This window comes from Python bivittatus, unplaced genomic scaffold, assembly GCF_059951505.1.
Source record: "Python bivittatus isolate LINGU-HERP-01145 unplaced genomic scaffold, Pbiv_v1 ctg000570_np1212, whole genome shotgun sequence".
NCBI classification, from domain to species: domain Eukaryota; kingdom Metazoa; phylum Chordata; class Lepidosauria; order Squamata; family Pythonidae; genus Python; species Python bivittatus.
Window position 1 is genome coordinate 24,211,653 of NW_028277097.1, and position 13,061 is coordinate 24,224,713.

General features: G+C 47.3%; 1 protein-coding gene across 9 annotated transcripts in view; it reads left to right on the plus strand.

The window, feature by feature from the left end:
* CNTFR (ciliary neurotrophic factor receptor) overlaps positions 1-13,061 on the plus strand; it is a 303,394-nt gene that overhangs the window by 154,363 nt on the left and 135,970 nt on the right. The window lies entirely within an intron of this gene.

Consider the following 13,061-nt stretch of genomic DNA (forward strand, 5'->3'; position numbering starts at 1 on the left):
GAAAGCAACAAGGTTTCCCTGCCACTGAGGTAGTTGGCTTTGGCGTGACTAGAAGCCTGCCATGTTTTCCACCTGTGTGATAGCTGGGGTTGACTCCCCACTCCCAGCACCCATGAGGGTCAGACAAGGGGCATCATGACATTATGTGCAACAATCGAAGTTACGAGATTTGCATTGGGGGACGGGTTGCAGTTGCTTCCTTGGGGGAGAAGCAGCGTTGGGGTTGCATGAACAGAGTTGGGGGGAGTCAGCGGGGAACTGCCTTCCTCTTCATTCACCCCCACACAGCGAGGCACGCAGCCCAGTGACTGCGTTTAAAGTCATTGCAGGAAGCCTTCAGCGCATCTGGCTACTTGGGGTTCAAGGAGCCACGAGAAACTCATTTGCGAACAGGGAACCAAGGGGTGTCACTGCCAAGAAGTTCAGGTGAAAGCAAGTGCAAATGGCAGGTGCAAAAAGGCAGGTGAATTACATTGTTCCCCCAGCTTTAATGCAGGCAGGATTATTAGCTGAGTGACAACACTCCAGATGCCTGGGCAAAGGAGACATCTGGAGAGTGTTGGTGGCATGGGCTAAGAGGCTGCTGTATGAAGAGGGGGTGATTGGGGGCATCTGATGCGGGTGAGAATGAGATGACTGCCCTGCCTGACCAAGACTGGCAAAGCTCCAAAATATCTGGTTGGCCGTTTCTCCAGTTGGGCTTGCCTTTGTAAAGAAGGCAGGGCATAGCCGGCCATCAGCTGTTGAAAAATTCATAATTGTGTGTGTGTGTGTTAGTCTGTGCAAGGGTTGTGAGGCAGGGCTGTTTCTCAGGCAGAGTTTTTCCCTTATAAGATTGAAGTTGTAATCATAGTTAATGGAAGAGGTATTTTGAAGCAACTGAATCACTCCCCCTGCCTTTCCTTCCTCGCTCCTTCTTTCCTTCCCCATCCAAAATTCCAGGTAAAAGCCTCAAGCGTTCTGGAGTTCTGGAGTTCTGTTCAAAGCAGAAAAACAACAAAATAACTCAGCTGCCTTAACAGCGTCAACCCAACAGTTCATATCTGGAGTTTTTAAAAAAAGATGTTTCTCAAAAATGAAAAACGTGCAAATGCAAAATTGGATTTGAATTCCAGAATTTGAAATGAAATGTCAGTTTTGATTGTTAGATATCCTTACCCAACGCTGCAGTTTTATTGCTGTTTTGTTTGTATGAATTGCATCTGAGGTTGGTATAGATACCTTTGAATAAAATGTGATTTATGAATATGGCTAAATAAATTGGAGTTTAAAAAATACATACCCCCTTGAATGTGCCACTCTCACAGGATTTTGCAGTTGTCCTTCAGGGGCAAAATTTTAATCAAAGACTGAAATTTAAAACATCAGTTAAAATCCATGTTTGACATATGTGTGTTAGAACATTAGAGTAGCCCTTCTGTGTCAGGAGAAGGCCCATCTTAGTCCATCATGTGGTTGCTCACAAGCAGGAGGTAGAGACGTTGCCTTCCCCCACCCCACCCCACCCCACCCCATTCCACTGCAACTGGGATTTGGAGGCAGGTTGCCTGCAACCTGAGATAATATTTGACTCTTGATAAGCCTGTCCCCCATGAATTTATCCAATCCCTTTTTAAAGCCATCTGGGTCAACGGCACCATCTCTACATCACATGGCAATGAATTCCACAGCTTAAGGATGAGTTGTACAGGTAGTCCTCGCTTAACAACCACAATAGCGACTGGAAAATTCATTGTTAAGCGGGGTGGTTGTTAAGCGAGTCGTGCCTGATTTTACAACCTTTTTTTTGCAGCAGTCATTAAGCAAATCATACAGTTAAGCGAAACACGTGGTTCCTTGTTGATTTTGCTTGCCGGAAGCCAGGTGGGAAGGTCACAAATGGTGATCACGTGAACCCAGGATGCTGCAACCGTGTAAGTGCGAGCTAGTTGCCAAGTGCCTGGATCGCAGTCACATGACCGCGGAGGTGCTGCGACAGTTGTAAGTGCGAGGACCAGTTGTAAGTCCTTTTGTTCAGCACCACTGTAATTTCAGTCACTAAATGAATGGTTGTAAAGTGAGGACTACCTGTATAAGGAAAGGCTTACTTTTGTCTGGTCTAAATCTCCTTCCAATCAGCATCCTTGGAGGACCTGCTCTTAGAGTTTGGAGGGAGGGAGAAGGATTTCTCTTCGTCCGTTTCCTTTCTTCTGAAGATGAGGCCATGCTGGGTCAGAGCGCAGGACCTCAGAACCCCGCTGCATCTTCATCGCTTGCATCACTGGGTAGTTCGGGCCTCTGGCTAGACTAAGCAGGGTTTCCTGGCGGATCCCAGCAAAGGCAGTAGCTGGGCTTCCTCTCGGTTGGGAAGCGGATGATGGACGAGAGCCAAACCCATTGCCAGTCCTGACCTCCTTTGGTGTGGGGCTGCATGGCGACCACCAGACAGTCGGAGGACAATGACACAAATCCTCGTTTGCATCAGAGAAAAATCCTTTCTGGGTGAATCCACCCCAGGGACAATTTTTGAAAAATGAACCTAAAGAAAAGAGATCAGGAAGGACCTTGTAATGGCCGCAGACATGAAGGTCTCCGGATCACCGTCTTCCTCTTTCTTTCAATTTGCATCGCTATATGTGAATTACTACACGCATTTTCAACAACACGTTGCTTTCCATGTTCCCCTTTCTGGGTGATGCATTTTGCTTCTCAGACAACGCAACACTGGCCAGCTTGGATGGTGCCCTCTCCAACGTGCCTCCCCAGGGGAGGTTTTCTCGAGCTCTGCTCTCTGTCTTGCATTCGAAGCCAAAGAGTTGTGCAGAGAGCTTAAGGCACAATCCCCAGGCCAAGCACATGAGCAAGAACGGGGGGAGTTTCAGGCATTAGAGAAAATCCAGATCATTCTGTCCCAGCTTCTCAGAATTGCTCCAATGGTTGAAGTAATTATTGGCCATTAATACTTGGATTAATACACAGCAGCACACTGAGCTTTTTGGATTAAACTTTGGAGCATGAGGCAACACAGCCTTCCTCAATGTTCCCCAGATGTGTTGGACTTCCTCTCCCATAATTCCCAGCCAGCATGGCCTTTGCTTGCCTAGGACATCTGCAAGGGCCCACGTGGACACAGGGAGACTTTAAGGGCCTGTCCTTGAAGCCTCCAACACAAACTGATCCCAGCTTGCCTCGGAGCGAGTTGGGTGAGATCGCTCTTTTCAGCAGCATCCCAAGACTTGGTGGGAAAGCTCCCTTATCCTGGGAAGGAACCCGGAGAGATCCCGGGCTGAGAAGCGGAGAAGGCTGTGAGGTCAGCTTTGGAAAGAGTTCAGCCGACGGCGGTTCGGAAGAGAGCAAGGCAGGCTGCAGGCATGGCTGAGAGAAGCCGTTTAGCCGAGGCTCCCGTGCCAGGCAGGGCAGCTGTGCCTCTCTCTCTCGGTGGCCTTATCTCATTCCTTTCCGCAAGAGACTTGGTTGGGGAGTTCCGAAGGTCCATCGTATCTTCTGGGGGAGCGTCTGGTGCTCCTCCAGCTGTGGGTTGCTTCTACCCGGAGTCTCACCTGCTCACCCAAAGCTCTTGTTCTGTGAAATCACTTAAATTGCAGTCACTGCTTGTTGATTTCCTGCAGTGCCACGAGGGCCCCTTTGCTGCTGCCATCCTTAATTTAACTTTCACATTTTCGGATGTCAGCTGGTGAGCTTTAAATAATCAGCTGTTTGCTTTCTTTTGGTTTAACCGGAAATGGCCGCTTGGTGGCAGAAATGCTTGACCGATGGGGAGGTTTTGGCTGCAGCTGCCAAGCCTCCCCGGCTTGCCAGCCAGTGCCAGACTCAGCTGCTTGGCTCAAGGCCCCACTTGCTACCACCCTCCAGCCCCCAATGTCCACTGGGGCCACACATCTAGAAAGCTGAGGCAGACTCCAGGAGAGGGGCCCGGTGGCAAGAGGGCAGGGCCACAGGGGTCTGCAGAATATGGTCAGAGAAGTCAAGATGGTGGCCACTCCATGGGCCAAGATGGTGCCGCCAAAGTTCTATCTGTTTTGCCCATTGGGGCCGCCATCTTGAGTTTTCTGTGCCACACCCTGGCCGGGCCCCTTGCCTGTTGCGTGGAGTAGTGTAGCTTTCTCTGCACAACTGCTAAGCCTCCAGGCCCTTTATCCTCTTTTGCAGCTGGTCACCCAGGGCTCCAGATGTGCTTTTGACACTCTTCCTTCTTGAATCCCAGCAACACACATCCTCTCTTACGGTCATCGAAAGAACAGCTTCTATTTTTAGAAGAGTCATCCATTCTGTATATCATGAACTGGGACATTAAAAACTTCTCAGCAGTCATTTGTTTCTGCTTTTCTGCTTTCCCCTTTTTTAAAAAAATTGTACAACCAATCCTTCAGGAGCCCACCCTGACAAGCGAGGTGGGGCTGTCGCCATGGCTTCAACAAAGGGGCCAATCCCTGGATCCCAGGTTACAAGCTCTTGGTCCACAATGTCCCAGGCAGCCTTCCATCACGTACGGGCTTTGACCTCCCTGTTAGGGGCCTCCTTCCTCAGATCATGCCTGGGATTCAAAATTCTCTCCAGACCCGTGTTTCAGTATCTATTTGAAACATTTTAAAAATACGTAATGGGTAAGGGCCAGTTTGGTCTAGTGGTTAAAACACTGGACTGGAAGGGGGGAAACTTGAGTCCTAGTCCTGCCTTAGGCATGGAAGCCACTGGGTGACTTTGGGCCAGCCCCTCTCTTTTGGCCCTAGGAAGAAGGAGGCAAAGGCAAAGTACGTCTGAAAATGCTGCCAAGAAAGCCTCATGGATGTGTCCATGTCATAACCAGGTGTCAAGCCTGACTTGAAGACACCAAAAGATACATAGGAGACAATTTGGTCTAGCAGCATTGGGCTAGAGGTGGGAAAACCTGAAGTCTGGCCTTAGGCACAAAGCCAGCTGGATGACCTTGGGCCAATCACTCTCTCTTAGCCCTGAGAAGAAGGCAAGGGCAAACCGCTTCTAAACTGCAGCCCAAGAACCTACGCGGACTTGTCCATGTTTTTGTCAGGAATTAAGTCTAACTTGAAGGCAAATATATATGACGTTACCTTGAGCTTTGTCTAGTAATCCTCAAGTTAAACACATGCAGATCCCAGTTTGTCCCTCAGGGCTTAGGGCAGATGATCCTTTTTAAATGTTGGCAGTTTTTAGGTGGTACCTGATAGTGCTTCTTCATGGGGAAGTGGACTGTCCTTTTCCAGCAAACCCAAGAACGTTTTTCCTGGGTATGATCCCTTCCAGTCCCACTCCATGGCCCATCATTACAAAAAAATGGATGGGCTGCTCCCCTGTGTGCTGATGTTGTCATTCGTCCTGTGCTCCTCCCAAGGATGGAAATAATTTGTAAACAAATTGGAGAATTATATGCCAGGATTTCTCCCTCCCTTCCATGTCTTTCCACGTTGTAACAGGGAGCACTTCCCCAGCCTTCCCTTTCTTGTCCCACAGTAAACTATGCCAGGGATGGCCAATCGGTCCATTTCTGATTCTCTCCTTTTCTTGTTTCTTGAGAATATGCCAATTCATTCTTTTCTTCATTCCTCTTTTTTGCAAATAGATCACCTTTGGGTTTTGTTTTTTTTTTAAACTTAATACTTTAAACATACACTAAAGTTGAGGATATATTTTAGTGCACATTTTTCCAAGCATATGCATTTTGTCTATAACATTGCCTAACGTGTGTTATTCTCATGATATTGCACATGTAGGTTTTGACTGATAACCAAATGTTGGGTTGCCTTTTGGTTCAACCACTTGAAACTAGAAACCTTGGCACTCAGATGCAACCAATGCAATTTCCTCCCCACCCCCACCCTGCACCTTGGTTTTAAGATGTTAGAGCCAGAAGCAGAGCTGGCTATCTCTAGAGATCAGGTGGCAGGAGTTCAAAAAGCCATAGGTCACCCAGTGCCTCATGGAGAGGCTACCCCTAGATAGATAGATAGACCCCTGGAAAGACTGTTGGGTTCTTGGTGCTCTCTGAGTTTGGTTGTCTTCTTGCAGATGCATTACCAGTCTAGATAATAGACTAACCATGTGCAAGAAGAAGAGCAAGGTCAGAGGACACCAGGAACGGAGCAACTCAGCCCTGGCTGCATCCGTCCTCCAGCATTGCTTGGAAAGGCCGTTGAGCCATCTCCACCTCTTTGGGTCCTGCTTGCTAGGGGCTCTGGTCAGACCCACCTCCAGAAGCCATGCCATGTTGGGGTTTGCCTTGCCCTCCTCTGTCTTCCCTCAAGCCTATTCTTCTTGCCCCAGCCTTCGGGCCAGTTCTCCTGAGGATGCAACAGGGGTTATGTCACCACCCCAGCCTATGGGCCCCAGGATGCGTTGAATTATAGCTCTGTTGCAGTGGACTTTGGAGGTCTGGACAGCTGCTTGGTTGCCAGGGGGCATGTGGGGTGGACGCTGGACAGTGTCTATAACCATGCAATTGAAGGCCTGGCTCTTTTTTACATATGTTGGCTGTCGGAGTGGGGCGGTGTTGTTTTAACCGGTTTGGTTGCTCTGTTCCAGCCTTCTGCTGCGAGCCAGTCCCCCGTATCTTAAAGTATGCTCTGTCTGTTTCCACGGGACCCTCTCTCTTCTGTACTTTGGCTTGCAATTATGGCAGTCACTTTATTCTGAGTAAGTCTGAAAGATTATTTTTAAAACAAGCCAGTAAAAGCAATTTAAAGTGCCGTGAATTGACATGAAGTAAAACATTTAGACACGAGGTGTTTCATTTCAGCTTCTTAGCCAAACCAAGGTGACATTTTCAGTCAAAGCAAACAAGGTGTTGTGTGTTCAGAAAACATGGATTTCGGAGTTGGAGTTTGGGGGTTGTGGGTGCCGAGCAAAGAGACCTTTTGAATGCAGCAGAGTTGGTTTTCCTCCTGCAGTCCTGCTTGAGTTGGTAGAACATCACATCCTGGGATGGATTTCAAGGGCCACCTAGAATGAAATGGACTCTTTTCTTCCATAGCAACAGAGTCGTGCCTAATAGATTGCTTTCATCTACACAAATGCCTTTATGGGAAAAGTACTGGCTGTGGGTTATGCCAGGCTTCACACCAGTCATGGCTGTGAATCTCAGTTCTCCAGACACTTCATCCCTTATTCAAGACTTGGCTTCCTCAGCAGGAAGCTCACAGGTTCGACTGAGCTAGATTCATTTATTTATTGCAGAAAAGAAGGAGGTCTTGCCCACCCAGAAGATTTGTCTACTGCAGGACCCAGAAAGTAAGGCTTATACTCCAGGGTTTAAACCGGTGTTTTTCAAAGTTGGCCAAACTAAGCATGGCTGGCTGGGGAATTCTGGGAGCTGAAGTCCACCCATCTTCAAGTGGCCAAGTTTGAAAAACACTGGTTTAAATTCTGGACTTGTTTCTTCCTGCCTTTCCAAACCAGTGGACATTTGGCCATTCTCTTGTTAGCCTTGGGAGGTACCTATTCACGGTTGACACAGTGGTTCTCACTGGCCCTGGCCTGGGAATTGCTGGTTTCTGCATCACCAGTTTAGCTTCTCGTAGCAGGTTAGAATCTGCTTAACTATGTAGTTAATGCATTTGTGGACCATTCCTCATTAGTATAAACCTCAAAGAGGTTTACAATCAGTAGTTTAAAAACAAAATGCAGATGAGTTACAGGTGGTCCTTGCTTAATGACCACAATAGGAACCGGAAAATTTGTTGTTAAGTTAAGCGAGGCATCACATGACCGCACCCAACTTTACAACTTTTTTTGCAGCAGTCGTTAAGTAAATCACTGAGGTTGTTAAGTGAACCATGTGATTGTTAAGCAAATCATGAAATTGCTAAGTGAATCACATGGTCCCCATTGGTTTTGCTTTCCAGAAGCTGGCTGGGAAGGTCACAAACGGCAATCATGTGACCCCAGGATGCTGCAACCGTCATAAGTGGTTGCCAAGCACCTGGATTGCAATCATGTGACCACAGGGGCACTGTGACAATGATAAGTGCAAGGGCTGGTTGTAAATTATTTTTTCCAGCGCTGTCGTAACTTTGAATGGTTGCTAAATGAATGGTCGCTAAGCGAGGACTACCTGTAAAATGGTATAGAAATAAGATAATCAACTTTTAAAAGGGAGGAAAAGAAGAACAAAAGTATGCTCAACTACTATAAACAGTATTCATTCAAGGATGGCCAGGGAGAGAGAGAAGTCTTCAAAAAGTGCCATGGAGGTGCAGTTGTAGGCACTGGTGAATTGGCAAGTAGAGAATTCCCAAAAGGATAAGCCCTCCCCCTCTCACACACGCACACCCTCTGTCCTATTTCAGGGTGAGTACACATGCAGAGATAGAGGTGCAAGGAGTTTACTCACAAGTAGCAAGCAGTTGCAGGCAGAAAGCCATTGTGCACCAACATATGCACACTCAACACCTACAGGAGAGCAAGGACAGTTTACTCATGAGTAGCAAGCAGAGCACTGGTGTGCATAAGTGCACACACTTCCCAAAGAGGCCTACAGAAGCACAAGAGCTTGCCTAAGAAGGAGCCCAAGCAAAATCAGCAAATGGATCGTGGGTCCAGTCACAGCCCAAGTTCCAGGCACGATGAGAAGGTCGTCCACCAGTCCAGGGTGAGAGAGCCAGAAGTTCAGGATGTGCACAAGATTCAGGGCACAAGGACATGAAGTCCAGATGGGATTGGTTGTTCCTAACAGAGCGTTGCCAACCAGCGGTGGCCCTCAAATAGGGCCACTGCTGGGTGGGAACCAATTAAGGCTGGTCCCGCTGTTGCCTGGTGAGAAAGCAAGACAGGTGCCCCTGTTCTGCCCTTTGAAGTGAGCGGCATCTCCAGAAACTGGGTGGATGTCTGGGATTGGGTTCCTCACCATCTGATCATGCACGTAGCTGCCCCAGATGATTGCCAGCAGAGTCAGCCTCAAGAGCTCGACAGCTTGCTGATTCCTGAAGCTGGCATTTGCCCGGGCATCTGGAGCAGGGTCCTCAGCATCAGAATCCTCCAAATGACATCTGCACGCCTTCACCAGTTATCCCTCTGCAATTTGGGGCATGTGGACCAGGGATGTTCCCTGATGATCTTCCTTTTCTACGTCATCTTCTCTGTCGTGGTGCCTGCCTTCTGGAAAAACACCCCCCCCACACAGAGACCCATATTGCTCCCACCCTTCTCTTGATCCTGAAGCTTTGGAAGACCTGTCTCAGCTCCCAGGCCTGGGGGAGAGGGGTTGCTGAGCTCCTGATGATAATTTTGTTGAGGGTTTGTGTGTGTGTGTGTGTGTGTGTGTGTGTTGTGTTTTTGTCCAGATGTGCATTGCTCTTTTTTTCTATTTTAGTGTTTTCTGTCTTCAGATGTAAGCCACCCAGAATCATCTGGGTGTTGGCTGGCCTCCAAATCTAACGAAATAAATAAATAATAATCCATCAGGTCTGTACTGGCAAAGATGAACCATTAGGAATTGGGTCCCAAATTGCTTGGGGTCTTAAATGTCAAAAGCAAAGCCTTGAATCTGGCCCTAGAGTGTTTCTTTTAATAGAGAATTAAAGACTATTGTTATGCTGTATGTTAGTTATTTGCAAGAACCTTGGAATAAAGAAGTGAAATACCGCATCTTAACAAATCAGTGATTAAAGAATATGTTTGTGATATTACGAGGAGATTAAGAAAAGATTGGAAACCTCGGAGAATATATTTAGAAAGGTTTGGCTGTCAACTTCATTATGTTCGAAGCTTAAAATGTTGGGGGGGAACCTTGGCCATGTAACGTGGTTGGGCCCAGTATCGTCCTGTTTCTGTTTAATATTCCTAAATTGATTGATATAGTTTTTGGAAAAGTAATATGGTTTAAAGATGCAAATATGATTCTGAATTATATACCTAAAATTTGGAATCTAACATTCTATGAAAAACTATTGCTCTATTGAACCAGCATAGGAAAAAAATTACAGTGGAAAAACCATGCCAAACTGATTTACAATCTGGGATCGATCATGCGCGTTCACTCCCTGCATAATCAAACGGCTGATCAATGCTACTCTGTGTGGTCAAGGTTTAATGCAGAATTTAAAAACTCAGCTGTTTTCTATATGTTTCTGTCATTTTCTTTCTTCTTTTTTTCTTCTCGTTTTTGTGGTATCCTTTTTTCTTTGCACTTTATTATTTTTTTCTATTAAATAGTAGGAATTTATATTTAAAAACGAAAAAGAATTGGCTCGCTAGTTAACTGGCAGCCAGCGCAGTGGCTGCAAGAGAAGGGAAAGATGCTTGTGGCCAGGTGTCTCCCTCAGCATCACGGCTGCTACCTTCTGCACCGGCCGAGCATCTGGGCCAAGCACAAGGACAACTCCACACGCGAGTGTGCTGCTCTTGTCTAAATGTGAGATTGCCGGTGTGTGAACTGCAGTATTTCAGCTGCCTCTGACCATCTCCCCTCCTGTGACTTAGGGCGTCCTCTATGGTCCCCCAGCCATTGCTGAGCTGTTATAAATCTCTCCGGGTCATGTTATTTATTTATTTGATTTTTCCCTGACACAATCAAAGGCTGTTGTGTTATATCAGCACAACGGTGATGGATGAGTGTAGAAGATGCTGTCAGTCACTAGTGGGCCATGGTACCTATCTAAGAAAAGACCTAAGTGGTACACCAACCCACAGCTGGCAGCAACTGCTCTTGCTCACAGAGATCCTTTGGACCTCCAACAACCTTGGTGGCTCTTGGAGCATCCTCAAGCTACACAGATTTTGTGGGAGGGAGTGCAGGTCCTCTGGGAATAGGCAAGGTCCCCCCATTCTCATTTCAGGGAACCACCCACCCATCTACAAAGTCTCTCTCTTTTTAGGATTGAAGCGTACTTCCTTGGTCCTGATCCACCCCAGCACTGAGTCCAGAACGTGCCTCTCCCAGCTCAGATGTTGGGGAGATGTAGAACAGAGTATCTCCAGCAGCCTGATGAAGCCTTTCTCCAGGATGCCTGATGACCACACTCAGGGCCTTCATGTAGATGCTAAACAACACTGTGGTCAAAAGGGCATCTGGTGGCACTTCCTCATATAGCTGCTGGACATTCAGTACAGGGCTCGGAAGCCCTCCCTGCAAATAGGAGTGGTCAGTGAAGTCCAAAGCTGCCTTCTTAATATAAGCAAGAAATATATGCACCGGGGGTGTCTGCAGGGTGTAGGGAATAAAATTAGCAGGTAGCCAGGATGGTGTGATTGAAGTTCCACCTGTTTTTTATATGTGTGTGCAGCACACTTACAAAACAGGGGCGCTTTGATCAAATAGTCAAGGCCATCTTGAGTTCTTTTATCATATCCCACAGACATCCCTGGTATACATGTACACCCTTTTTTAATGTTTACTTTCATGTTGGTGTCTTGTCATTCTGTTCTTTTTCTGTCTTTGGGGTTTTTAGGTTTTTATTAATAAAGAAGCATTTAAAAAGAATGAAATTGGCTCTTAGCTGCGGGGTGATACATACTTCCATGATGATCGTCCTTAATCTCCTGCCAGGATTGTCATGGTGCTTCCAACTGAGGATTCCCACTGCTACCAGTCCGAAGGGTTAGGGTTCAGACTTGGAAAGAAAAGCAGAGGGAAAACAGAAGAGGGCTGAAAAGAGAAGTTGACTTGCTTTGGACACCATGGAAGAATCACCTCCGGGCCAGTTTGGAGCATTCCGCTTCTTATTCCCATGGACATCTCCAGCCTTTCCGGTGAACCTCGTTTTTCACCAGAGCAGCCTTCTCTACCCCGCTGCCCAGCCGTGGGACTGTCTCGAGCTCCCATCTTCCCCAGTCACCCTTGAGCACTGTAGCTGGGGAGAGCTGGAGCCAGTCCATCAGAAAAAAACACTTTCAATAATGCACAGCTCCATCCCCTCATCCCTGCTTCAGGCTCCAGCTTGTCCAGATGTTTGTTTGATGTATGACTCTCAATCAAATCCCAGCAGATAAGGAACAGCTGCCCTACCTTAGTGTGGACCGAGGTCCTATTTTGTTTTCTCCAGAACATAATCTACTACCCATATGGCAGTGAAGATGGAGCTTAGAAAGATGAGGATTGTATTTTTCACAGTTTGCCATCAGAAGGTGTCACAGAAGGAGCAGGGTTATCATCATGGTAGGACGTAGGAAGGATGCTGTCACGGGAGATGCGTTAGTCTCTCCTTGCATTCTTTCTTGGGAGGATCTGATGGTTTTTTAATGCGTGTTCCATATGTGGTGTTGTTGGTGAGAAGGAGAGGGAACCTTAAGGGAATAAATAATAATCTTCTGCTGCCTGGTGCAAGTGAGCCCAGCAGTGGGAGAGAAATATGGTAAGTATATGGTTCTGGAATTGCAAGATGGGGTTTGGAGGCGCCACAAATGCTGAAGCACTGTTTTAGATTGTGTGAACCAAACCATTATGTAAAGTCATTTATGGCCTCTGGATGGACCTAGTGTGTTAGGTAACCTGAGCAGTGGCGTCTGCTTAGAATCATGGGTCTCCATGGCAGGGGGAAAGAGACAGTACCTGCCTCATGACAGTGCTGCATAAATGCTGTGAAATATGCAATTTGCATCAGCCATGACATTCTACATGGGGCTGCCTTTGAAGACTGCTAGGGAACGGTAGCCTTATGACATCTAGACTGCAGGCCCTGTATAGGATCTTGGTGGATTCCTGTGTCCGTTTCAACAGTGGAAAGTCCTATGTCAGGGCTCTTCAACCTTGGCGACTTGAAGATGTCTGGGACTTCAACTCCCAGAATTCCCCAGCCAGCATGTCCACCAAAGTTGAAGAACCCTGCCCTACGTGATTTGACTCTTAGATATCTCCAGGACTATCTCCTCTGGGAGAATCAGCCATCATCCCAACTGGGGATCTTGGGGTTCATCATACATGAGAAGGGACTGGTGGGGCCTGGAAGGCTGGTGGGCCCCCCACCTTCTGGAAGAGGTTTCTCAGGAAGGTAGATCGGCCCAACTCTGGTACGGTGTGGTGGAGAGGGAATTATTCCCCAGAGCTTTTATGGCTGATGTTGCCCAGTGTTGAGTGGGCCCCTGTAGTTACTGCAGTATTTACCACTTTGTTT